Source organism: Crinia signifera, chromosome 5, assembly GCF_055691185.1.
Source record: "Crinia signifera chromosome 5, ASM5569118v1, whole genome shotgun sequence".
Taxonomy (NCBI): domain Eukaryota; kingdom Metazoa; phylum Chordata; class Amphibia; order Anura; family Myobatrachidae; genus Crinia; species Crinia signifera.
Window position 1 is genome coordinate 203,801,245 of NC_139221.1, and position 26,691 is coordinate 203,827,935.

The 26,691-nt window shown below is 40.5% G+C and overlaps 1 protein-coding gene and 1 long non-coding RNA gene across 9 annotated transcripts in view; one reads left to right on the forward strand and one right to left on the reverse strand.

Moving 5' to 3' along the window:
• Positions 1-20,994, reverse strand: part of LOC146080795 (uncharacterized) — a 41,980-nt gene extending 20,986 nt beyond the window's left edge. Inside the window, exons 1-3 of one of the 3 annotated variants that reach the window (XR_014474985.1) lie at positions 20,636-20,994; positions 17,855-18,029; positions 1,993-2,222 (exon numbers count right to left, since the gene is read on the reverse strand). This is a non-coding gene — a long non-coding RNA (uncharacterized LOC146080795). Of the gene's footprint in view, positions 1-1,992; positions 2,223-17,854; positions 18,035-20,635 lie in introns of all 3 variants that reach the window. The other 2 variants (XR_014474986.1, XR_014474984.1) reach the window with 2 other exon arrangements.
• Positions 20,995-21,120: 126 nt separating this feature from the next.
• The window catches only part of LOC146080794 (protein PTHB1-like), a 34,457-nt gene continuing 28,886 nt past the window's right edge, over positions 21,121-26,691 (forward strand). For 4 of the 6 annotated variants that reach the window (XM_083188452.1, XM_083188453.1, XM_083188454.1 and 1 more), the window contains exon 1: positions 21,121-21,402. The gene's annotated coding sequence lies outside the window, so the exon portion shown is untranslated. The remainder of the gene's footprint in view (positions 21,403-26,691) is intronic. The other 2 variants (XM_083188457.1, XM_083188456.1) reach the window with 1 other exon arrangement.

The following is a 26,691-nucleotide window of genomic DNA, read 5'->3' on the forward strand; positions in this document are numbered from 1 at the left end:
GAACTTTAGGAATGGGATCATACAGCAAAACAATGCTCTACTGATGGTTGTGGGGAGGCAGAAATCTGGTTTAACCCAGAATTTCAAAATATTAGGGATTTAATTAAAGGATAGATGAAAATGAGGTGGAACGTTAGGAATGGGAACATACAGCATAATGCAATGTCGCACTGCACCATACGACACAACATAATGCTCTACTGATTGTTGCGGGGAGGGAGAAATCTGGTTTAACCCAGAATTTCAAAATATTAGGGATTTTAATAAAGGATAGATGAAAATGAGGTGGACCGTTACTAATGGGATCATGCAGCAAAACATAATGCTCTACTGTGGTTGTGGGGAGGCAGATATCTGGTTTAACCCAGAATTTCAAATAATTAGGGATTTAAATAAAGGATAGATGAAAATGAGGTGGACCTTTAGGAATGGGAACCATCCAGCATAATGCAATGCCGCACGGCACCATACGACACAACACAATGCTCTACTGATAGTCGTGGGGATGCGGAAACCTGGTTTAACCCAGAATTTCAAAATATTAGGGAATTAAATAAAGGATAGATGAAAATGAGGTAGAACGTTAGGAATGGGATAATACAGCAAAACATAATGCTCTACTGATGGTTGTGGGGAGGCAGAAACCTGGTTTAACCCAAAATTTCAAAATATTAGGGATTTAAATAAAGGATAGATGAAAATTAGGTTGAACGTTAGGAATGGGAACCACACAGCATAATGCAATGTCGCACGGCACCATACGACACAGCATAATGCTCTACTGATGGTTGAGGGGAGGCAGATATCTGGTTTAACACAGAATTTCAAAATATTAGGGAATTAAATAAAGGATAGATGAAAATGAGGTGGAACGTTAAGGGATCAATACAGCAAAACAATGCTATACTGATGTTGTGGGAGGCAGAAATCTGGTTTAACCCAGAATTTCAAATAATTAGGGATTTAAATAAAGGATAGATGAAAATGAGGTGGACCTTTAGGAATGGGAACCATCCAGCATAGTGCAATGTCGCACGGCACCATACGACACAACATAATGCTCTAGTGATGGTTGAGGGGAGGCAGAAATCTGGTTTAACCCAGAATTTCAAAATATTAGGGAATTAAATAAAGGATAGATGAAAATGAGGTGGAACGTTAAGAAAGGGATCAATACAGCAAAACATAATGCTCTACTGATGGTCGTGGGGAGGCAGAAATCTGGTTTAACCCAGAATTTCAAAATATTAGGGATTTAAATGAAGGATAGATGAAAAGGAGGTGTAACGTTAGGAATGGCATTATGCAGCAAAACACAATGCTCTACTGATAGTCGTGGGGATGCGGAAACCTGGTTTAACCCAGAATTTCAAAATATTAGGGTTTTAAATAAAATAGATGAAAAGGAGGTGGAACTTTAGGAATGGGAACCATACAGCATAATGCAATGTCGCACGGCACCATACGACACAACATAATGCTCTACTGATGGTTGTGGGGAGGCAGAAATCTGGTTCAACCCAGAATTTCAAATGATTAGGGAATTAAATAAAGGATAGATAAAAATGAGGTGAAACGTTAGGAATGGGAACCATACAGCATAATGCAATGTCGCACGGCACCATACTCTACTGATGGTTGTGGGGAGACGGAAATCTGGTTTAACCCAGAATTTCAAAATCGGGATAGATGAAAATGAGGTGGAACGTTAAGAAAGGGATCAATACAGCAAAACAATGCTCTACTGATGTTGTGGGAGGGAGAAATCTGGTTTAACCCAGAATTTCAATTGATTAGGGATTTTATTTAAGGCTAGATGAAAAGGAGGTGGAACTTAAGGAATGGGATCATACAGCAAAACAATGCTCTACTGATGGTTGTGGGGAGGCAGAAATCTGGTTTAACCCAGAATTTCAAATGATTAGGGATTTAATTAAAGCAAATGAAAAAGAAAGTTAATATAAATGCGCAAAATGTAGAAAGGATATTTACCTTTGTATACAAGTCAATAAACATCTCTTCCATAAGCTTCATCTCTTCCATAAGCTTCAGAGTCTTAATTGTCTGCAGCAATGTACCCCGATGCCTGTAATATCCACCACAAAGCCATCTATAATATCTTCAGGGTTGGTAGACATTGCCATCCTCTTGGAACTTTGCCAGTTGATAAAGACATTTTCTTTCAGGTACCCAAAAACGTAAAATATTCAATATAGTAGCTGCTGTAGTGAGAAGAGGAGAGAAGAGTTTACTAGTACTGAAAATCTCGATTGGCAAACCACCATGTCTAAAGAACACCAGGAAAGCACCATACTTCACAAGGAATCAATAAAGCACACCACATAGTCTTAGAAAGGAAAAAAAAGAAACAATTAAGATTCTAAAGCAGTGAAACTAAGGGGGGTATTCAATGTTTGGTCACGGCTGTCGAGCTGGCCCGACAGCTGTTACACTTTCCCGTTCTCTGTCTGCTTGACAGAGAATTTGCATGCGTAATTCAATGCCCCGCCTGCAGCGATATGAGAAGGGGGCGTGGCCGCGATAATCAGCCGGGATCTCATCTTCCTGGCCATCCTCGGCAGAAGATCCCCTGTTCAATGCTGTCGGGGAAGATTCCCTGTTCTGAAAATAGATTACTGATAATAAATGTTGATAATCGATTACTCCCAAAATTAGAAACTATCAGTATATTAAATAATAGCAGGACCCAAACTGCCAGAAAGGCAGCTTACAGTATAACACCATAATGCATGATGTCATACTTTTGGTTCCATGATCAAAATAATCATACAACCCTTTGGATATTAAGCAAAATCTAGCTGGACATAGGACTGAAACCACTAGGACAACACAGCACAATGCTGCACCTTACGGAGCTGCATGATGCCATATTAACGGTTTTTAGGGACACTGAAAATAGTTTGTATTGCAGGGTGTTATCCATTAGGAGATCAATGGAAACGCAACAGGATCTGGGGACCAACATCATCAGTAAAGCTTAAAACTGCATAATGCCAAGTCGTAGGTGCCGTACGCCAAAGCATCACACAGTATGCCACCATACCAACGGAATTAGAGATGCTGATAATAGATCACACCCAAAAACAAACTATTTGCATATTAAATAAAAGCTGAGAACAGGACCCAAACTGCCAGAGAGGCAACTTACAGTATTACACCATAATGCAATACTTTTGGTTTTATGATCAAAATAATCATACAACCCTTTGGATATTAAGAAAAACCGAGCTGGACATAGGACTGAAACCATCAAGGAGGCAGCTTAAAGCATAACACCATAATACATGATGTCATACTTTTGGTTCCATGATTAAAATAATCATACAACCCTTTGGATATTAAGAAAAACAGAGCTGGACATAGGACAGAAACCGCCAAGGAGGCAGCCTAAAGCATAACACCATAATACATGATGTCATACTTTTGGTTCCATGATTAAAATAATCATACAACCCTTTGGATATTAAGCAAAACCGAGCTTGACATAAGACTGAAACCACCAAGGAGGCAGCTTGAAGCATAACACCATACTGCATGATGTCATACTTTTGGTTCCATGATCAAAATAATCATACAACCCTTTGGATATTAAGCAAAATCTAGCTGGACATAGGACTGAAACCACTAGGACAACACAGCACAATGCTGCACCTTACGGAGCTGCATGATGCCATATTAACGGTTTTTAGGGACACTGAAAATAGTTTGTATTGCAGGGTGTTATCCATTAGGAGATCAATGGAAAAGCAACAGGATCTGGGGACCAACATCATCAGTAAAGCTTAAAACTGCATAATGCCAAGTCGTAGGTGCCGTACGCCAAAGCATCACACAGTATGCCACTATACCAACGGAATTAGACATGCTGATAATAGATCACACCCAAAAACAAACTATTTGCATATTAAATAAAAGCTGAGAACAGGACCCAAACTGCCAGAGAGGCAACTTACAGTATTACACCATAATGCAATACTTTTGGTTTTATGATCAAAATAATCATACAACCCTTTGGATATTAAGAAAAACAGAGCTGGACATAGGACTGAAACCACCAAGGAGGCAGCTTAAAGCATAACACCATAATACATGATGTCATACTTTTGGTTTTATGATCAAAATAATCATACAACCCTTTGGATATTAGGCAAAACCTAGCTGGACATAGGACTGAAACCACCAAGGAGGCAGCTTAAAAAGCATAACACCATAATACATGATGTCATACTTTTGGTTCCATGATCAAAATAATCATACAACCCTTTGGATATTAAGCAAAATCTAGCTGGACATAGGACTGAAACCACTAGGACAACACAGCACAATGCTGCACCTTACGGAGCTGCATGATGCCATATTAACGGTTTTTAGGGACACTGAAAATAGTTTGTATTGCAGGGTGTTATCTATTAGATCAATGGAAACGCAACAGGATCTGGGGACCAACATCATCAGTAAAGCTTAAAACTGCTTAATGCCAAGTCGTAGGTGCCGTACGCCAAAGCATCACACAGTATGCCACCATACCAACGGAATTAGAGATGCTGATAATAGATCACACCCAAAAACAAACTATTTGCATATTAAATAAAAGCTGAGAACAGGACCCAAACTGCCAGAGAGGCAACTTACAGTATTACACCATAATGCAATACTTTTGGTTTTATGATCAAAATAATCATACAACCCTTTGGATATTAAGAAAAACCGAGCTGGACATAGGACTGAAACCACCAAGGAGGCAGCTTAAAGCATAACACCATAATACATGATGTCATACTTTTGGTTCCATGATTAAAATAATCATACAACCCTTTGGATATTAAGAAAAACAGAGCTGGACATAAGACTGAAACCACCAAGGAGGCAGCTTGAAGCATAACACCATACTGCATGATGTCATACTTTTGGTTTTATAATCAAAATAATCATACAACCCTTTGGATATTAAGAAAAACCGAGCTGGACATAGGACTGAAACCACCAAGGAGGCAGCTTAAAGCATAACACCATAATACATGATGTCATACTTTTGGTTCCATGATTAAAATAATCATACAACCCTTTGGATATTAAGCAAAACCGAGCTGGACATAGGACTGAAACCACCAAGGAGGCAGCTTAAAGCATAACACCATAATACATGATGTCATACTTTTGGTTCCATGATCAAAATAATCATACAACCCTTTGGATATTAAGCAAAATCTAGCTGGACATAGGACTGAAACCACTAGGACAACACAGCACAATGCTGCACCTTACGGAGCTGCATGATGCCATATTAACGGTTTTTAGGGACACTGAAAATAGTTTGTATTGCAGGGTGTTATCCATTAGATCAATGGAAACTCAACAGGATCTGGGGACCAACATCATCAGTAAAGCTTAAAACTGCATAATGCCAAGTCGTAGGTGCCGTACGCCAAAGCATCACACAGTATGCCACCATACCAACGGAATTAGAGATGCTGATAATAGATCACACCCAAAAACAAACTATTTGCATATTAAATAAAAGCGGAGAACAGGACCCAAACTGCCAGAGAGGCAACTTACAGTATTACACCATAATGCAATACTTTTGGTTTTATGATCAAAATAATCATACAACCCTTTGGATATTAAGAAAAACCGAGCTGGACATAGGACTGAAACCACCAAGGAGGCAGCTTAAAGCATAACACCATAATACATGATGTCATACTTTTGGTTCCATGATTAAAATAATCATACAACCCTTTGGATATTAAGAAAAACAGAGCTGGACATAGGACAGAAACCGCCAAGGAGGCCGCTTAAAGCATAACACCATAATACATGATGTCATACTTTTGGTTCCATGATCAAAATAATCATACAACCCTTTGGATATTAAGAATAACAGAGCTGGACATAAGACTGAAACCACCAAGGAGGCAGCTTGAAGCATAACACCATACTGAATGATGTCATACTTTTGGTTCCATGATCAAAATAATCATACAACCCTTTGGATATTAAGCAAAACCGAGCTGGACATAAGACTGAAAATACCAAGGAGGCAGCTTGAAGCATAACACCATACTGCATGATGTCATACTTTTGGTTTTATGATCAAAATAATCATACAACCCTTTGGATATTAAGCAAAACCTAGGGGGACATAGGACTGAAACCACCAAGGAGGCAGCTTAAAGCATAACACCATAATACATGATGTCATACTTTTGGTTCCATGATTAAAATAATCATACAACCCTTTGGATATTAAGCAAAACCGAGCTGGACATAAGACTGAAACCACCAAGGAGGCAGCTTGAAGCATAACACCATACTGCATGATGTCATACTTTTGGTTTTATGATCAAAATAATCATACAACCCTTTGGATATTAAGCAAAACCTAGGGGGACATAGGACTGAAACCACCTAGGAGGCAGCTTAAAGCATAACACCATAATACATGATGTCATACTTTTGGTTCCATGATCAAAATAATCATACAACCCTTTGGATATTAAGCAAAATCTAGCTGGACATAGGACTGAAAGCACTAGGACAACACAGCACAATGCTGCACCTTACGGAGCTGCATGATGCCATATTAACGGTTTTTAGGGACACTGAAAATAGTTTGTATTGCAGGGTGTTATCCATTAGGAGATCAATGGAAACGCAACAGGATCTGGGGACCAACAACATCAGTAAAGCTTAAAACTGCATAATGCCAAGTCGTAGGTGCCGTACGCCAAAGCATCACACAGTATGCCACCATACCAACGGAATTAGAGATGCTGATAATAGATCACACCCAAAAACAAACTATTTGCATATTAAATAAAAGCTGAGAACAGGACCCAAACTGCCAGAGAGGCAACTTACAGTATTACACCATAATGCAATACTTTTGGTTTTATGATCAAAATAATCATACAACCCTTTGGATATTAAGAAAAACAGAGCTGGACATAGGACTGAAACCACCATGGAGGCAGCTTAAAGCATAACACCATAATACATGATGTCATACTTTTGGTTCCATGATTAAAATAATCATACAACCCTTTGGATATTAAGAAAAACAGAGCTGGACATAGGACAGAAACCGCCAAGGAGGCAGCTTAAAGCATAACACCATAATACATGATGTCATACTTTTGGTTCCATGATTAAAATAATCATACAACCCTTTGGATATTAAGCAAAATCTAGCTGGACATAGGACTGAAACCACTAGGACAACACAGCACAATGCTGCACCTTACGGAGCTGCATGATGCCATATTAACGGTTTTTAGGGACACTAAAAATAGTTTGTATTGCAGGGTGTTATCCATTAGATCAATGGAAACGCAACAGGATCTGGGGACCAACATCATCAGTAAAGCTTAAAACTGCATAATGCCAAGTCGTAGGTGCCGTACGCCAAAGCATCACACAGTATGCCACCATACCAACGGAATTAGAGATGCTGATAATAGATCACACCCAAAAACAAACTATTTGCATATTAAATAAAAGCTGAGAACAGGACCCAAACTGCCAGAGAGGCAACTTACAGTATTACACCATAATGCAATACTTTTGGTTTTATGATCAAAATAATCATACAACCCTTTGGATATTAAGAAAAACCGAGCTGGACATAGGACTGAAACCACCAAGGAGGCAGCTTAAAGCATAACACCATAATACATGATGTCATACTTTTGGTTCCATGATTAAAATAATCATACAACCCTTTGGATATTAAGAAAAACAGAGCTGGACATAGGACAGAAACCACCAAGGAGGCAGCTTGAAGCATAACACCATACTGCATGATGTCATACTTTTGGTTTTATGATCAAAATAATCATACAACCCTTTGGATATTAAGCAAAACCTAGCTGGACATAGGACTGAAACCACTAGGACAACACAGCACAATGCTGCACCTTACGGAGCTGCATGATGCCATATTAACGGTTTTTAGGGACACTAAAAATAGTTTGTATTGCAGGGTGTTATCCATTAGATCAATGGAAACGCAACAGGATCTGGGGACCAACATCATCAGTAAAGCTTAAAACTGCATAATGCCAAGTCGTAGGTGCCGTACGCCAAAGCATCACACAGTATGCCACCATACCAACGGAATTAGAGATGCTGATAATAGATCACACCCAAAAACAAACTATTTGCATATTAAATAAAAGCTGAGAACAGGACCCAAACTGCCAGAGAGGCAACTTACAGTATTACACCATAATGCAATACTTTTGGTTTTATGATCAAAATAATCATACAACCCTTTGGATATTAAGAAAAACCGAGCTGGACATAGGACTGAAACCACCAAGGAGGCAGCTTAAAGCATAACACCATAATACATGATGTCATACTTTTGGTTCCATGATTAAAATAATCATACAACCCTTTGGATATTAAGAAAAACAGAGCTGGACATAGGACAGAAACCACCAAGGAGGCAGCTTGAAGCATAACACCATACTGCATGATGTCATACTTTTGGTTTTATGATCAAAATAATCATACAACCCTTTGGATATTAAGCAAAACCTAGCTGGACATAGGACTGAAACCACTAGGACAACACAGCACAATGCTGCACCTTACGGAGCTGCATGATGCCATATTAACGGTTTTTAGGGACACTGAAAATAGTTTGTATTGCAGGGTGTTATCCATTAGGAGATCAATGGAAACGCAACAGGATCTGGGGACCAACATCATCAATAAAGCTTAAAACTGCATAATGCCAAGTCGTAGGTGCCGTACGCCAAAGCATCACACAGTATGCCACCATACCAACGGAATTAGAGATGCTGATAATAGATCACACCCAAAAACAAACTATTTGCATATTAAATAAAAGCGGAGAACAGGACCCAAACTGCCAGAGAGGCAACTTACAGTATTACACCATAATGCAATACTTTTGGTTTTATGATCAAAATAATCATACAACCCTTTGGATATTAAGAAAAACCGAGCTGGACATAGGACTGAAACCACCGAGGCAGCTTAAAGCATAACACCATAATACATGATGTCATACTTTTGGTTCCATGATTAAAATAATCATACAACCCTTTGGATATTAAGCAAAACCGAGCTGGACATAAGACTGAAACCACCAAGGAGGCAGCTTGAAGCATAACACCATAATGCATGATGTCATACTTTTGGTTTTATGATCAAAATAATCATACAACCCTTTGGATATTAAGCAAAACCTAGGGGGACATAGGACTGAAACCACCAAGGAGGCAGCTTAAAGCATAACACCATAATACATGATGTCATACTTTTGGTTCCATGATCAAAATAATCATACAACCCTTTGGATATTAAGCAAAATCTAGCTGGACATAGGACTGAAAGCACTAGGACAACACAGCACAATGCTGCACCTTACGGAGCTGCATGATGCCATATTAACGGTTTTTAGGGACACTGAAAATAGTTTGTATTGCAGGGTGTTATCCATTAGGAGATCAATGGAAACGCAACAGGATCTGGGGACCAACAACATCATTAAAGCTTAAAACTGCATAATGCCAAGTCGTAGGTGCCGTACGCCAAAGCATCACACAGTATGCCACCATACCAACGGAATTAGAGATGCTGATAATAGATCACACCCAAAAACAAACTATTTGCATATTAAATAAAAGCTGAGAACAGGACCCAAACTGCCAGAGAGGCAACTTACAGTATTACACCATAATGCAATACTTTTGGTTTTATGATCAAAATAATCATACAACCCTTTGGATATTAAGAAAAACAGAGCTGGACATAGGACTGAAACCACCAAGGAGGCAGCTTAAAGCATAACACCATAATACATGATGTCATACTTTTGGTTCCATGATTAAAATAATCATACAACCCTTTGGATATTAAGAAAAACAGAGCTGGACATAGGACAGAAACCACCAAGGAGGCAGCTTGAAGCATAACACCATACTGCATGATGTCATACTTTTGGTTTTATGATCAAAATAATCATACAACCCTTTGGATATTAAGCAAAACCTAGCTGGACATAGGACTGAAACCACCAAGGAGGCAGCTTGAAGCATAACACCATACTGCATGATGTCATACTTTTGGTTCCATGATCAAAATAATCATACAACCCTTTGGATATTAAGCAAAATCTAGCTGGACATAGGACTGAAACCACTAGGACAACACAGCACAATGCTGCACCTTACGGAGCTGCATGATGCCATATTAACGGTTTTTAGGGACACTGAAAATAGTTTGTATTGCAGGGTGTTATCCATTAGATCAATGGAAACGCAACAGGATCTGGGGACCAACATCATCAGTAAAGCTTAAAACTGCATAATGCCAAGTCGTAGGTGCCGTACGCCAAAGCATCACACAGTATGCCACCATACCAACGGAATTAGAGATGCTGATAATAGATCACACCCAAAAACAAACTATTTGCATATTAAATAAAAGCTGAGAACAGGACCCAAACTGCCAGAGAGGCAACTTACAGTATTACACCATAATGCAATACTTTTGGTTTTATGATCAAAATAATCATACAACCCTTTGGATATTAAGAAAAACCGAGCTGGACATAGGACTGAAACCACCAAGGAGGCAGCTTAAAGCATAACACCATAATACATGATGTCATACTTTTGGTTCCATGATTAAAATAATCATACAACCCTTTGGATATTAAGAAAAACAGAGCTGGACATAGGACAGAAACCACCAAGGAGGCAGCTTGAAGCATAACACCATACTGCATGATGTCATACTTTTGGTTTTATGATCAAAATAATCAAACAACCCTTTGGATATTAAGAAAAACCGAGCTGGACATAGGACTGAAACCACCAAGGAGGCAGCTTAAAGCATAACACCATAATACATGATGTCATACTTTTGGTTCCATGATCAAAATAATCATACAACCCTTTGGATATTAAGCAAAATCTAGCTGGACATAGGACTGAAACCACTAGGACAACACAGCACAATGCTGCACCTTACGGAGCTGCATGATGCCATATTAACGGTTTTTAGGGACACTGAAAATAGTTTGTATTGCAGGGTGTTATCCATTAGGAGATCAATGGAAACGCAACAGGATCTGGGGACCAACATCATCAGTAAAGCTTAAAACTGCATAATGCCAAGTCGTAGGTGCCGTACGCCAAAGCATCACACAGTATGCCACCATACCAACGGAATTAGAGATGCTGATAATAGATCACACCCAAAAACAAACTATTTGCATATTAAATAAAAGCGGAGAACAGGACCCAAACTGCCAGAGAGGCAACTTACAGTATTACACCATAATGCAATACTTTTGGTTTTATGATCAAAATAATCATACAACCCTTTGGATATTAAGAAAAACCGAGCTGGACATAGGACTGAAACCACCAAGGAGGCAGCTTAAAGCATAACACCATAATACATGATGTCATACTTGGTTCCATGATTAAAATAATCATACAACCCTTTAGATTTAAAGAAAAACAGAGCTGGACATAGGACAGAAACCGCCAAGGAGGCAGCTTAAAGCATAACACCATAATACATGATGTCATACTTTTGGTTCCATGATTAAAATAATCATACAACCCTTTGGATATTAAGCAAAACCGAGCTGGACATAAGACTGAAACCACCAAGGAGGCAGCTTGAAGCATAACACCATACTGCATGATGTCATACTTTTGGTTTTATGATCAAAATAATCATACAACCCTTTGGATATTAAGCAAAACCTAGGGGGACATAGGACTGAAACCACCAAGGAGGCAGCTTAAAGCATAACACCATAATACATGATGTCATACTTTTGGTTCCATGATCAAAATAATCATACAACCCTTTGGATATTAAGCAAAATCTAGCTGGACATAGGACTGAAACCACTAGGACAACACAGCACAATGCTGCACCTTACGGAGCTGCATGATGCCATATTAACGGTTTTTAGGGACACTGAAAATAGTTTGTATTGCAGGGTGTTATCCATTAGGAGATCAATGGAAACGCAACAGGATCTGGGGACCAACAACATCAGTAAAGCTTAAAACTGCATAATGCCAAGTCGTAGGTGCCGTACGCCAAAGCATCACACAGTATGCCACCATACCAACGGAATTAGAGATGCTGATAATAGATCACACCCAAAAACAAACTATTTGCATATTAAATAAAAGCTGAGAACAGGACCCAAACTGCCAGAGAGGCAACTTACAGTATTACACCATAATGCAATACTTTTGGTTTTATGATCAAAATAATCATACAACCCTTTGGATATTAAGAAAAACAGAGCTGGACATAGGACTGAAACCACCAAGGAGGCAGCTTAAAGCATAACACCATAATACATGATGTCATACTTTTGGTTCCATGATTAAAATAATCATACAACCCTTTGGATATTAAGAAAAACAGAGCTGGACATAGGACAGAAACCGCCAAGGAGGCAGCTTAAAGCATAACACCATAATACATGATGTCATACTTTTGGTTCCATGATTAAAATAATCATACAACCCTTTGGATATTAAGCAAAACCGAGCTGGACATAGGACTGAAACCACCAAGGAGGCAGCTTAAAGCATAACACCATAATACATGATGTCATACTTTTGGTTCCATGATCAAAATAATCATACAACCCTTTGGATATTAAGCAAAATCTAGCTGGACATAGGACTGAAACCACTAGGACAACACAGCACAATGCTGCACCTTACGGAGCTGCATGATGCCATATTAACGGTTTTTAGGGACACTGAAAATAGTTTGTATTGCAGGGTGTTATCCATTAGATCAATGGAAACGCAACAGGATCTGGGGACCAACATCATCAGTAAAGCTTAAAACTGCATAATGCCAAGTCGTAGGTGCCGTACGCCAAAGCATCACACAGTATGCCACCATACCAACGGAATTAGAGATGCTGATAATAGATCACACCCAAAAACAAACTATTTGCATATTAAATAAAAGCTGAGAACAGGACCCAAACTGCCAGAGAGGCAACTTACAGTATTACACCATAATGCAATACTTTTGGTTTTATGATCAAAATAATCATACAACCCTTTGGATATTAAGAAAAACCGAGCTGGACATAGGACTGAAACCACCAAGGAGGCAGCTTAAAGCATAACACCATAATACATGATGTCATACTTTTGGTTCCATGATTAAAATAATCATACAACCCTTTGGATATTAAGAAAAACAGAGCTGGACATAGGACAGAAACCACCAAGGAGGCAGCTTGAAGCATAACACCATACTGCATGATGTCATACTTTTGGTTTTATGATCAAAATAATCATACAACCCTTTGGATATTAAGCAAAACCTAGCTGGACATAGGACTGAAACCACCAAGGAGGCAGCTTGAAGCATAACACCATACTGCATGATGTCATACTTTTGGTTCCATGATCAAAATAATCATACAACCCTTTGGATATTAAGCAAAATCTAGCTGGACATAGGACTGAAACCACTAGGACAACACAGCACAATGCTGCACCTTACGGAGCTGCATGATGCCATATTAACGGTTTTTAGGGACACTGAAAATAGTTTGTATTGCAGGGTGTTATCCATTAGGAGATCAATGGAAACGCAACAGGATCTGGGGACCAACAACATCAGTAAAGCTTAAAACTGCATAATGCCAAGTCGTAGGTGCCGTACGCCAAAGCATCACACAGTATGCCACCATACCAACGGAATTAGAGATGCTGATAATAGATCACACCCAAAAACAAACTATTTGCATATTAAATAAAAGCTGAGAACAGGACCCAAACTGCCAGAGAGGCAACTTACAGTATTACACCATAATGCAATACTTTTGGTTTTATGATCAAAATAATCATACAACCCTTTGGATATTAAGAAAAACCGAGCTGGACATAGGACTGAAACCACCAAGGAGGCAGCTTAAAGCATAACACCATAATACATGATGTCATACTTTTGGTTCCATGATTAAAATAATCATACAACCCTTTGGATATTAAGAAAAACAGAGCTGGACATAGGACAGAAACCGCCAAGGAGGCAGCTTAAAGCATAACACCATAATACATGATGTCATACTTTTGGTTCCATGATTAAAATAATCATACAACCCTTTGGATATTAAGCAAAACCGAGCTGGACATAGGACTGAAACCACCAAGGAGGCAGCTTAAAGCATAACACCATAATACATGATGTCATACTTTTGGTTCCATGATCAAAATAATCATACAACCCTTTGGATATTAAGCAAAATCTAGCTGGACATAGGACTGAAACCACTAGGACAACACAGCACAATGCTGCACCTTACGGAGCTGCATGATGCCATATTAACGGTTTTTAGGGACACTGAAAATAGTTTGTATTGCAGGGTGTTATCCATTAGGAGATCAATGGAAACGCAACAGGATCTGGGGACCAACAACATCAGTAAAGCTTAAAACTGCATAATGCCAAGTCGTAGGTGCCGTACGCCAAAGCATCACACAGTATGCCACCATACCAACGGAATTAGAGATGCTGATAATAGATCACACCCAAAAACAAACTATTTGCATATTAAATAAAAGCGGAGAACAGGACCCAAACTGCCAGAGAGGCAACTTACAGTATTACACCATAATGCAATACTTTTGGTTTTATGATCAAAATAATCATACAACCCTTTGCATATTAAGAAAAACCGAGCTGGACATAGGACTGAAACCACCAAGGAGGCAGCTTGAAGCATAACACCATACTGCATGATGTCATACTTTTGGTTCCATGATCAAAATAATCATACAACCCTTTGGATATTAAGCAAAATCTAGCTGGACATAGGACTGAAACCACTAGGACAACACAGCACAATGCTGCACCTTACGGAGCTGCATGATGCCATATTAACGGTTTTTAGGGACACTGAAAATAGTTTGTATTGCAGGGTGTTATCCATTAGGAGATCAATGGAAACGCAACAGGATCTGGGGACCAACAACATCAGTAAAGCTTAAAACTGCATAATGCCAAGTCGTAGGTGCCGTACGCCAAAGCATCACACAGTATGCCACCATACCAACGGAATTAGAGATGCTGATAATAGATCACACCCAAAAACAAACTATTTGCATATTAAATAAAAGCTGAGAACAGGACCCAAACTGCCAGAGAGGCAACTTACAGTATTACACCATAATGCAATACTTTTGGTTCCATGATTAAAATAATCATACAACCCTTTGGATATTAAGAAAAACAGAGCTGGACATAGGACAGAAACCGCCAAGGAGGCAGCTTAAAGCATAACACCATAATACATGATGTCATACTTTTGGTTCCATGATTAAAATAATCATACAACCCTTTGGATATTAAGCAAAACCGAGCTGGACATAGGACTGAAACCACCAAGGAGGCAGCTTAAAGCATAACACCATAATACATGATGTCATACTTTTGGTTCCATGATCAAAATAATCATACAACCCTTTGGATATTAAGCAAAATCTAGCTGGACATAGGACTGAAACCACTAGGACAACACAGCACAATGCTGCACCTTACGGAGCTGCATGATGCCATATTAACGGTTTTTAGGGACACTGAAAATAGTTTGTATTGCAGGGTGTTATCCATTAGATCAATGGAAACGCAACAGGATCTGGGGACCAACATCATCAGTAAAGCTTAAAACTGCATAATGCCAAGTCGTAGGTGCCGTACGCCAAAGCATCACACAGTATGCCACCATACCAACGGAATTAGAGATGCTGATAATAGATCACACCCAAAAACAAACTATTTGCATATTAAATAAAAGCTGAGAACAGGACCCAAACTGCCAGAGAGGCAACTTACAGTATTACACCATAATGCAATACTTTTGGTTTTATGATCAAAATAATCATACAACCCTTTGGATATTAAGAAAAACCGAGCTGGACATAGGACTGAAACCACCAAGGAGGCAGCTTAAAGCATAACACCATAATACATGATGTCATACTTTTGGTTCCATGATTAAAATAATCATACAACCCTTTAGATATTAAGAAAAACAGAGCTGGACATAGGACAGAAACCGCCAAGGAGGCAGCTTAAAGCATAACACCATAATACATGATGTCATACTTTTGGTTCCATGATTAAAATAATTATACAACCCTTTGGATATTAAGCAAAACCTAGGGGGACATAGGACTGAAACCACCAAGAAGGCAGCTTAAAGCATAACACCATAATACATGATGTCATACTTTTGGTTCCATGATCAAAATAATCATACAACCCTTTGGATATTAAGCAAAATCTAGCTGGACATAGGACTGAAACCACTAGGACAACACAGCACAATGCTGCACCTTACGGAGCTGCATGATGCCATATTAACGGTTTTTAGGGACACTGAAAATAGTTTGTATTGCAGGGTGTTATCCATTAGGAGATCAATGGAAACGCAACAGGATCTGGGGACCAACAACATCAGTAAAGCTTAAAACTGCATAATGCCAAGTCGTAGGTGCCGTACGCCAAAGCATCACACAGTATGCCACCATACCAACGGAATTAGAGATGCTGATAATAGATCACACCCAAAAACAAACTATTTGCATATTAAATAAAAGCTGAGAACAGGACCCAAACTGCCAGAGAGGCAACTTACAGTATTACACCATAATGCAATACTTTTGGTTTTATGATCAAAATAATCATACAACCCTTTGGATATTAAGAAAAACCGAGCTGGACATAGGACTGAAACCACCAAGGAGGCAGCTTAAAGCATAACACCATAATACATGATGTCATACTTTTGGTTCCATGATTAAAATAATCATACAACCCTTTGGATATTAAGAAAAACAGAGCTGGACATAGGACAGAAACCACCAAGGAGGCAGCTTGAAGCATAACACCATACTGCATGATGTCATACTTTTGGTTTTATGATCAATATAATCATACAACCCTTTGGATATTAAGCAAAACCTAGCTGGACATAGGACTGAAACCACCAAGGAGGCAGCTTGAAGCATAACACCATACTGCATGATGTCATACTTTTGGTTCCATGATCAAAATAATCATACAACCCTTTGGATATTAAGCAAAATCTAGCTGGACATAGGACTGAAACCACTAGGACAACACAGCACAATGCTGCACCTTACGGAGCTGCATGATGCCATATTAACGGTTTTTAGGGACACTGAAAATAGTTTGTATTGCAGGGTGTTATCCATTAGGAGATCAATGGAAACGCAACAGGATCTGGGGACCAACATCATCAGTAAAGCTTAAAACTGCATAATGCCAAGTCGTAGGTGCCGTACGCCAAAGCATCACACAGTATGCCACCATACCAACGGAATTAGAGATGCTCATAATAGATCACACCCAAAAACAAACTATTTGCATATTAAATAAAAGCTGAGAACAGGACCCAAACTGCCAGAGGCAGCTTACAGTATTACACCATAATGCAATACTTTTGGTTTTATGATCAAAATAATCATACAACCCTTTGGATATTAAGAAAAACCGAGCTGGACATAGGACTGAAACCACCAAGGAGGCAGCTTAAACCATAACACCATAATGCATGATGTCATACTTTTGGTTCCATGATCAAAATAATCATACAACCCTTTGGATATTAAGCAAAACCTAGCTGGACATAGGAGTGAAAATGCTTTAAAGGCAGCTTCCTGCACAATCCCATACCTTTAAAAAGGTAAACATTAAATGAAAGCAACATTGAAATGTGATGATTACAATATGAATGGAAGGTAGTTATGAGAAATATATTTACCTGTGCATTGAAATCCATTAATTTCTTGTCCAACATCTTCAAAGACTCAATATTCTGTATCCTGTCAGCTTATGTTCTCTGTTCAAAGACATTGGCTTCTCTTGCAACATTGTTAAGGATAGATGCAAACCATTTTCTTTCAAGTACTCAATGACTTCAATATTCAATTGAGTAGCTGCCCTAGTGAGAAGAGGAAACAATTCATATAAGTAACGTTTGGAAAAAATTTAAACCAACCAATTTTAAATGCAAGACACCCTACAGGAAGTGAACATTCCACATTATAGAAGGTACCATAAAGAAATGAATAATAATCCTTTTTTCCATACCTGATAATGTATCTATATATCTATCTATCTACTGTATCTCTACACACAGCGTGACTGGCTCATAGGGGTACAGGGGAACCCCCAGTTGAAAACACTGCGTGATAGCTCACCACTTCCTCTGAGAACCAAGTTACAGAATGTACATCAGAATTGTATATCATTTGTTAGGGCTATTTCACACACTCCGGCTCCTGCGGCGAAAACCTGCAAGGCCAGGAAGCGGTGTCACACTCAGTAGTTGAGAATGGTGGAGATGGCCACAGCCCGGCAGCCGTCCCTTTCAGTGGTGGGATTTGATTGCAACCACGAGGCCGGGCCGTGTGAATGGACACAATAGTGTCTATTAACAACTACTGTGCACGGCACAACTTTTGGCCGCCCGGCAGGAGCTGGAGCGTGTGAAATAGCCCTTACAATATACTGCACAGACCTATAGTGTATTTACTGCTCTGCATTGAAGCTCTTAGAAGGCTGCTAGGTCTGTCCGGCTTCCTACAGAAATCCAGCTCTGCACACCCAAGCCTAGACTCAGTCCTATATGGAGGAAGCACATGCCAATAGGACTGCCTGTACTGTAGGTGACTGGTAGGTAGGACTTCCAATCACTGCCAGGCACAGTGAAGCCAGTGCAGTCTCATGTACTGCGTCTTGCTCCATTAAGGCTGAGCTACAGTCCCATAGGTAAAACCCGCCTATGAACAGAACCTATCTACACAGGAGAAACCTACAGTGTTGAAGCCTATGTGGTTAAATATCTTCCCTGGGAGTCCGACAAATTATTTTCTAAATATGGATATAATTCTACATTGCTGGCCTGTGGATATTAAAAAGACAGGCACCATCCTGTGACAGTAACGGAGGAGGAAAATTAACATACATAAGCAGTGATGTGGATGGCTTGACCCTGTCCAGTAGGAGAACTAAATATTGGATGAGTCACCCCAGAGGCAGCAGAAGTGTGAGTGGTCCTTCTTGCTCCTTTCTTTCTTCTTTTCCCCAGTTTTTTCGGGGGTGGGGTTATTGCCCAAAAAACTGAGTTTAAAGGCCAAGAGACTTGCTGGAAATATTGCTAACATATTGGGCCTATTTGTTGTATGGAGAAATTCTTCTCACCAGCCATACCATCAAAAGTCCAGAGGGACCATGCTGAATGCACACGCCAGACAGCTAATGTGGCCACTGCTACCCCAAATCCTAGCAAGCCAGCAAGGAAATCAGACTCCTCTGGTAATAGTATCAGCCAGTGTGTACTACCCCCCTCAATGCAGGATAGGAGAGGTGAAGACTACGAAGCAATGATACAAGCTATTAAACTAGAGAGCTCCTACTGGGCAGCACGGATGGTGCAATGGATAGCATTACTGCCTCACAGCACTGAGGCCATGGGTTCAAAACCCACCATGGTCCTAACTGTGTAGAGTTTGTATATTCTCCCCATGCTTGCGTGGGTTTTCTCAGGGTACCCTCAGTTTCCTCCCACAATCCAAAAATATACTGGTAGGTTAATTGGCTTCCAATAAAATTAACCCTAGAATGTGTGCGCATGTAGCAAACTTTTTTTTTTAAAAGGTATTAGAAATACTTTAAAAGGCCCCATACATCAGCAATTAATTGTGATAATTTTCAGATATGGAGATAATTGCCACACTGAATTTTAGATGTGTGGGCTCCCCCTTTTGGCAATCCCAATCAAAATCGCCAATCGATTGCTTAATCAGGTTTTTAAACACGTTTAATAATCTGGTATTATCTGCAGATCTTTTTTATATGTGTGGGCATTCCCAATTCGTCTTCTTGATCTATTTACATTATGAACAACTGAAATGACAATCGATTGGGCAATTTCCAGATATGAAGATGCAATCTTTAGATGGAAAAATCTGCCGATCACTGAAATAAATCTGTAATGTGTGGGCAAAGTTAGATTAATGGATTTTACAATCTATCTGGCCAAAAAATCCCTGTATCTGGAAATCCATAAATTGTGATTGCTGATGTATGGGGCCCATTAGCCCTCGCACCGAGCAAGGGCTGCTGGGAATTGTAGTTTATTCAATGCAGTGCGCCCGGCTGCAGCAGCTGTGTTATGTTAGAAGGCTTGCAGTAATAACGGTAGTGTCTAGATCCCCTTCAGTTTTGACAATTTTCCCCATCATACCATAAATCTGTCAGTAAGAACTGTATAAATCAGGGCCTGCATACAGGTTCGCTAGCTCAAAGAACTAAATTCTGAGACTTAATATACTCAACTGAAAAGGGGATTTAATAAATGGCTACATCCAAAACGAACACGAGACCTACACCACCACAAGCAGCATAATGCGGGCCCAGGGATATACCAGGAGAGAACAGGCACACGCGGATAGACCATAAATCACGGAGTGAATGTGACATGCAGCGGAATCACAGTGACAGGAGCCACCTTCCCCAACCAAGCCTGAGCCCATCTCACCCGTCTCCTCCGCCAGCTCTGGCTAGGGGCCGGTGTGATTTCCACGGATCCCCTCCGTAAGTCTTCCGAGGAAACCATAGTTGTCTTGGAAAGAGAGCTGCTTACTCGGCCCGGTAGTCCCCGTCATCTTCCTCTGTCTCCCGCAGCGGCGCTGACACTTCCCGCCTCTAGACAAAATTGAAATGAAGAAGCCGGGCACACCGGAAGCAGCGTGATTATATCCTCATACTGTACATCACGTGATCAACCTCTGACGACCTCATCAGGGGGAGGAGTCTGAAGATCAGTATAGGCGCCTGTGCTGGCTGGAGGTTCGGAAGTGCCGCGCTAACACATCACCAGTGACTTCCGGAAATTGGGGGCGTGGCTTCACGGCGTGTGGCAGCCCCCCCCCCCAGCGCCTGAGAGCGGAACGGAACGCACTACATTTCCCAGAATCCCCCGCAGCCCCGTCCTGTGGTATAGTGGTCACATTGGGTGATCACGTGATGGTCACGTGGGATGTGACGTAATGTTGGAGAGAAGGAACTAGACACTACCTGTTCGAAAGTGCCGCGCTAACACATCACCGGAAATTGGGGGCGTGGCTTCATGGCGTGTGGCAGGCCCCCCAGCGCCTGAGAGCGGAGCACTACATTTCCCAGAATCCCCCGCAGTCCCGTCCTGACGCTTGTTCCTGTTGCCAGGGTAACAGAGGCAAGATGGCGGCATGCGGCTGACACCGTGAAGGGAGATAGCGGAGAGCAGCACTTGCTGGATTATAAAGTGTGAGTGGCGGGGTTCTGTCAGTGTGACGTCTCTAATTGGGAAGCACTGAAGGGGAGGGTCACAGTTATACTACTGATTGCGGTGAATGCGCTTTACACTTATCATTGCTGTACATCTGCTTTCTGAGCGAGCTGTAACTGAGGGTTGCCTACCTGACCTCTCCATTAGTGAGAAAATGCTCTGTTCCTGGACTTCCCTGGTGATGTATGATTGACATCACCTGTAGTGAAACACCTTCCTTATCAATTACCTACCTGCCCTCAGGTGATGGCAATCATACATTACCAGGGAAGTCCAGGAACAGAGCATTTTCTCCCTCATGGAGGGTCAGGTAGGCAAGTAAGCAAGACAGTACATACAGTGTACATTGTGTCTCATCACTTTACTTCTGGTAAATGCTGAGGCAGCAACATTTCTGTTACAGGCCATGCTCGTTGTAGGATCCAAGTGTTATGTTGCTATAGCATGTGCATGTGGCCTTATTGATGTGCAGCGGCTTGGTAAGCATCTGAGGGACAGATTTATTAAGTCTGGAGTAGTGATAACACAGCAGCCAGACACATCCTAACTGTCATTTTTCAAACCTAGCTTGTAACTTGACAGCAGCTGATTGGTTGCTACATTATTACCAGTGGAGGCTCCTACATCAGCAGAGGAGAGGGAGTGCCACAATGCTGCCGCCCCTCTCCGGTCCCTGCATGTCACCAGCACCTGCTTGTCTTGAATCGCCGTTGCGGGACCGCCGCATGCGCAGTAGCCTCCTTAGCATACCCTCCAACATGACCCATTCGGTACACAATGCTCTGTTCCTGGACGTCCCTGCTGGTCCTAGCCTCAATGGGGCTGCTTCGGGAACAAACCTGTAGAATTGTATACGGCCCTGGTCCGGCGCATGCGCAATATCGTCAATGGTACTATGCTTGCACAGAACCCTTTTTTAGGGGCTGCCCCACAGTTGCGCATAGCGAGGCATCCCAGAGGGAGGGAACGCCTCCAAATGAACACTTTATTCTTCTGCAGGGCTTAGTACATCTGCCAATTAGACTCCTATCTAGTTCAATCTTCATATCAACATTACCCGGTTTGGTATTGATTTCATGTTTCACTGTCCATAGCATTAAGGGGAATACACACGGGGCAATTTTTGCCTATTTTCTAAGCAATCTGTCTACATGGCTTAGAAATTAAGTACAATTAGCTCCGTTTGTACACACTTTATTCATGGCGATGAGCGGTCCCGTGTCACCGGCTCAGATCTTTAGCACATGCAGGAAAAATCTAGTTGGATCGCCTAGCAAGTGCATACAATACATTAGTTAGCACAGATAGGAGGCACACATCGCTATGTGTATGGGCAACCTAGACCTAGTAAGTTCAAGGGAAACCTCCTAGCCTAAATCGCTTAACACACACCGCTATGCACAGATCTCAACGTGTATATGGGACTTTATGGAAAAGTTCTTGGTGTTCATACTATACATGCAAGGTTTAACCTAGATCCTAGTGAGAGAAGGGACTCCTAACGTCACAGTCCAGTGACACAATGCAACATGGGGAGAAGCAAGGTCCGAACATGGGAGCCCCAATGTACTCTCACGGGAGCACTTTGCTTATCATGCTTGGGTGCAGTGGCTCGCTCCGCTTGCCATCTGGTTAATAAAGGCAATAGTTAGTCGTGAATAATGACAGTGCGAGCCCACCAACCTTGATCCTCCCCCTGTCTATCAAGGTCGATCAAGGCGTGTAACATAGTCGGCTTGAAAGGTCCTTTTTCTCACTAGAATCTAGCAACTACCATATAAGCAGTAAAAAGGGCTGTCCACTTGCCATTACCGTAGCGCATGTATATGTAAGAGAATACATTTTACATCCGATGATAGAAAATAATTACAATTGGAAAAAAAGAATACTGTGCTCATTGAGAAATGCTAAATATTGATTACTATTCCTTTCATTTATGTATTTATTTGTTTATGTTTGCCATTTCATAAATATAAATATATTTTAAAATTAAAAAAATCTAATTTATTATCTTGCATTTTTCTATGTTTGCAAAATATGGTTGATAAATATTGACAACACAATGACTGGAATGACAGAATCTAGAGGCTTCTTCGCTGTGCAAACTGTTGCTGTACCTTTATTGTTTGTCTTTACTTATCACAGTAAAGGAGCCCATACACGCTCGTTTTAAAGCTCCGTTCTGTACTTTTAAAGTACACATCGTATCGGATCGCATCCCTAGTGCATCCAGTGTGCATCCAGTGTGCATGCACTGCGATCCGATACGATGTGTACCTAGTACAAAAAGTGTGTGCAGCACATACTTTTTGTACCGTACTATGTGAGTACAGAAGGGAGCCGGCGAAAACGGAGCGTGTATGGGCTCCTTAAGGTAGGTGCTTTTAAACTGTATTTGATTTACATTCTAAATATTTGTATAGTTGTGAAATAGGCTAATTATAATTGTTGCTACAGATACATCTTCCATTTGTTTAATTTTTTTTATTTTATTTTTTTTATATTGAACATTTCCAGTCAAGTGTGTTGAATACCACTTATTGTCTATAGCCAGACCACATATTTCTTACCAACTTTATTCAAGTTTCCAAGGAACACTATTTATTGGAATAGATATAGACATAGATGAGCAAAAGAACAAAACAAGAAAAGAGTGATTTACAGTACAAATGCAAATTAGGACAAGTACATTGTAAACAAAAGACAGTTGCAGCAGCGGACACTGATGCAATTATAACAGTGGCAGAGATAGAAAGGCACATGAGGAGAGAGGGCCCTGCTCATTAGAGCTTACATTCTAAAGGGAAGGGGCATACAAACTGGGGTGATACAGCAGGGAACATACTTTGCTAGTAGTATGTGGGTAACATTCTCTTCCATTTTGAATCTCAATAAAGATAATATTGAAACTTCAGTCAGAAACATTGTGTAGTCCTCGTAAGTTCTGCATTTAATACCGTTTAAAAGAATACATCCATCAATAAAACAGATTAAAGGGCAAACATTACTTGTGTTTAATATTTCTTCTATTTTCTATTTGTTTATTCTTGTTGCACTTTAATTTAATCACTTTTATACTTAAAGTCTAAAAGAACCTGACAATTGTGACTAAAATCACCATCTTTCTTGCTGGTGCCTTCCCTCCCTCTCCTGTCAGGCAGAAGGTAAGCATTGTAAAGAGGATTTTAGCCCCACTGGTGGCTGGCATGATCAGCTGCTTTAAGTAGATTATCATTCTGCTGCTACTAGTATTTCTTTAATCTTTATTCCTTGCTTGCAGTGTCACTGCTAGTGATGCCTTAGACAGGTCTTATTTATATTTATAAGTGTATAAATTATATCAGATAGCCACATACAGTATAAAATACAGCAGTGTGAGAAACCATTACTAAGATTTGTAACAAAGCAAATAAAAGACTACATGTTCAGTGTTCACATGTCCAGTGTAGGAAGGGCTTGGTTACAGTAAACATGCATGTTATGGAACACTCTGCCTGAGAAGGTTGTGATATCAGACACAATTGACGTTTGAAAAAGGGTTAAGGTGCCCATAGATGGTACAATTACTGGGTGCGATGAGATGCGCGCTCCCGTCACACATCTTATAGCACAGCACAAAAAGTATGTGCTGCAAATACTAGATCTCATCTCATTGAATCTCATTGCATTGCAAAACCTATGCGATGCGATCTAGTTCAAATTGTATACAATAATTGTACCGTATATGGGCACCTTTAGACTTTTAGCAGAAAAAAGTATCCTAGGATATAACTAGCAATCATAATAAACAATTTTTGGTCGTCAGTGATATACTGTATATATATTTGAAACGGGTAGTGGGTATGGTCAATATCATTAGTGTTCTGCGCTCCTGTGCATCATTAACAACTAAGACACCCCCCCCCCCCCCTGTAGTCTGAACATACATGTCGATTTGGCTTTGTAGCCAATGACCTGCATGTTCAGATGGGTCCCGGTGCCTTCACTAAGTCTTATCGTTAACGATATCATGCAGTGTGTACACAATATTTCGTCCACCCACGGCACCATGTGTAGTGTTATGAGGCTTTAGACTATAATCTTTAATATTTGCTGATTTTTTTTTTTGGGTTTAAATTGGACAGGCTGTGGTAAAATGACTGCCATTATTTATAGAATAAGTTTGGGTGGAAGGCTCCCATGGACCTACTGTAACATAGGCATATTGTGTTCGGGAAAGAGAGTACCACCCCAAAAATAGCTTTATTAAGTCAAACGATATCCAAAAAACATTTTCTAAATTGCTACCTTTCTTTTTTTAATGTTTGCATATCTGCTATTTGGCTGTTTAGGGCTTATACCCAAGACTGGTGTAAGAGGGATATATGTACTAAATCATCCACAATCATATTGGATAGATTTTGAATTGCTGTCTTAAGAGTACTTGTGTTATCTGGGCGCCCGATTTTTTTCATCTTATGTCATTGTACAACCAAAAATCGGTCGCATTGCATGCGATGCGACGCGATTGGACCAGATTTCTAATTGTACAGGCACCCAGATGCATGATTCCTGATTTCTTAATGACTATGTCAAATGCCCCCCCCCCCCCCATTGTTAACGCCACCCCACGATCAACGCCAACCCGAAGCGTGGCGAGCCCGCATGGAACGGTACGCGTCCTCCAACCTTTTCATACCCCCACTCTCCACGTCGGCGTGGAGTTGATTTTATATAGTGTGGTGAGCGCAGCGAGCCACCAAGCCCGAAGCGTGGCGAGCCCTACGAGGGGATGTGCATTACTCGCGGGGCTTGCTGCGCTCGCCACGCTTCGGGCTCGGTGGCTTGCTGCTCTCGCCGCACTATATAAAATCCTAGCACAGGTCTGGTTTGCATATCAGTGCTGATATACAGACCACACTGTGTTAGAAGCACTACAGCAGACAGCGACACCCCAGGCAGAGAAGAGGAACTGCATGGGTTTTCAAAGTGGGCGGGGTGCTAGAATGAACACTATGCCACTGTATAAAAAAATCTGTAATACAGTAACAGCATTAGTATAAAGTAGTTACTAATCTCTTAAATTCTTATTCGTATATTTATTTCTATTTATTTCATTCTTCTTTCATTTCATCTACTCCTCTCACTGCTATTATCATTATACCTGCTTTTGCACTCTGCATATCTACGGTACCCACCCACCTCCCTCCCCTTAGCGCTTGTAAAAAACCTCACTATTCATCTTCCTACTTATATCAAGCTGCTTTTACCCTCTAGCGCAATTCCTT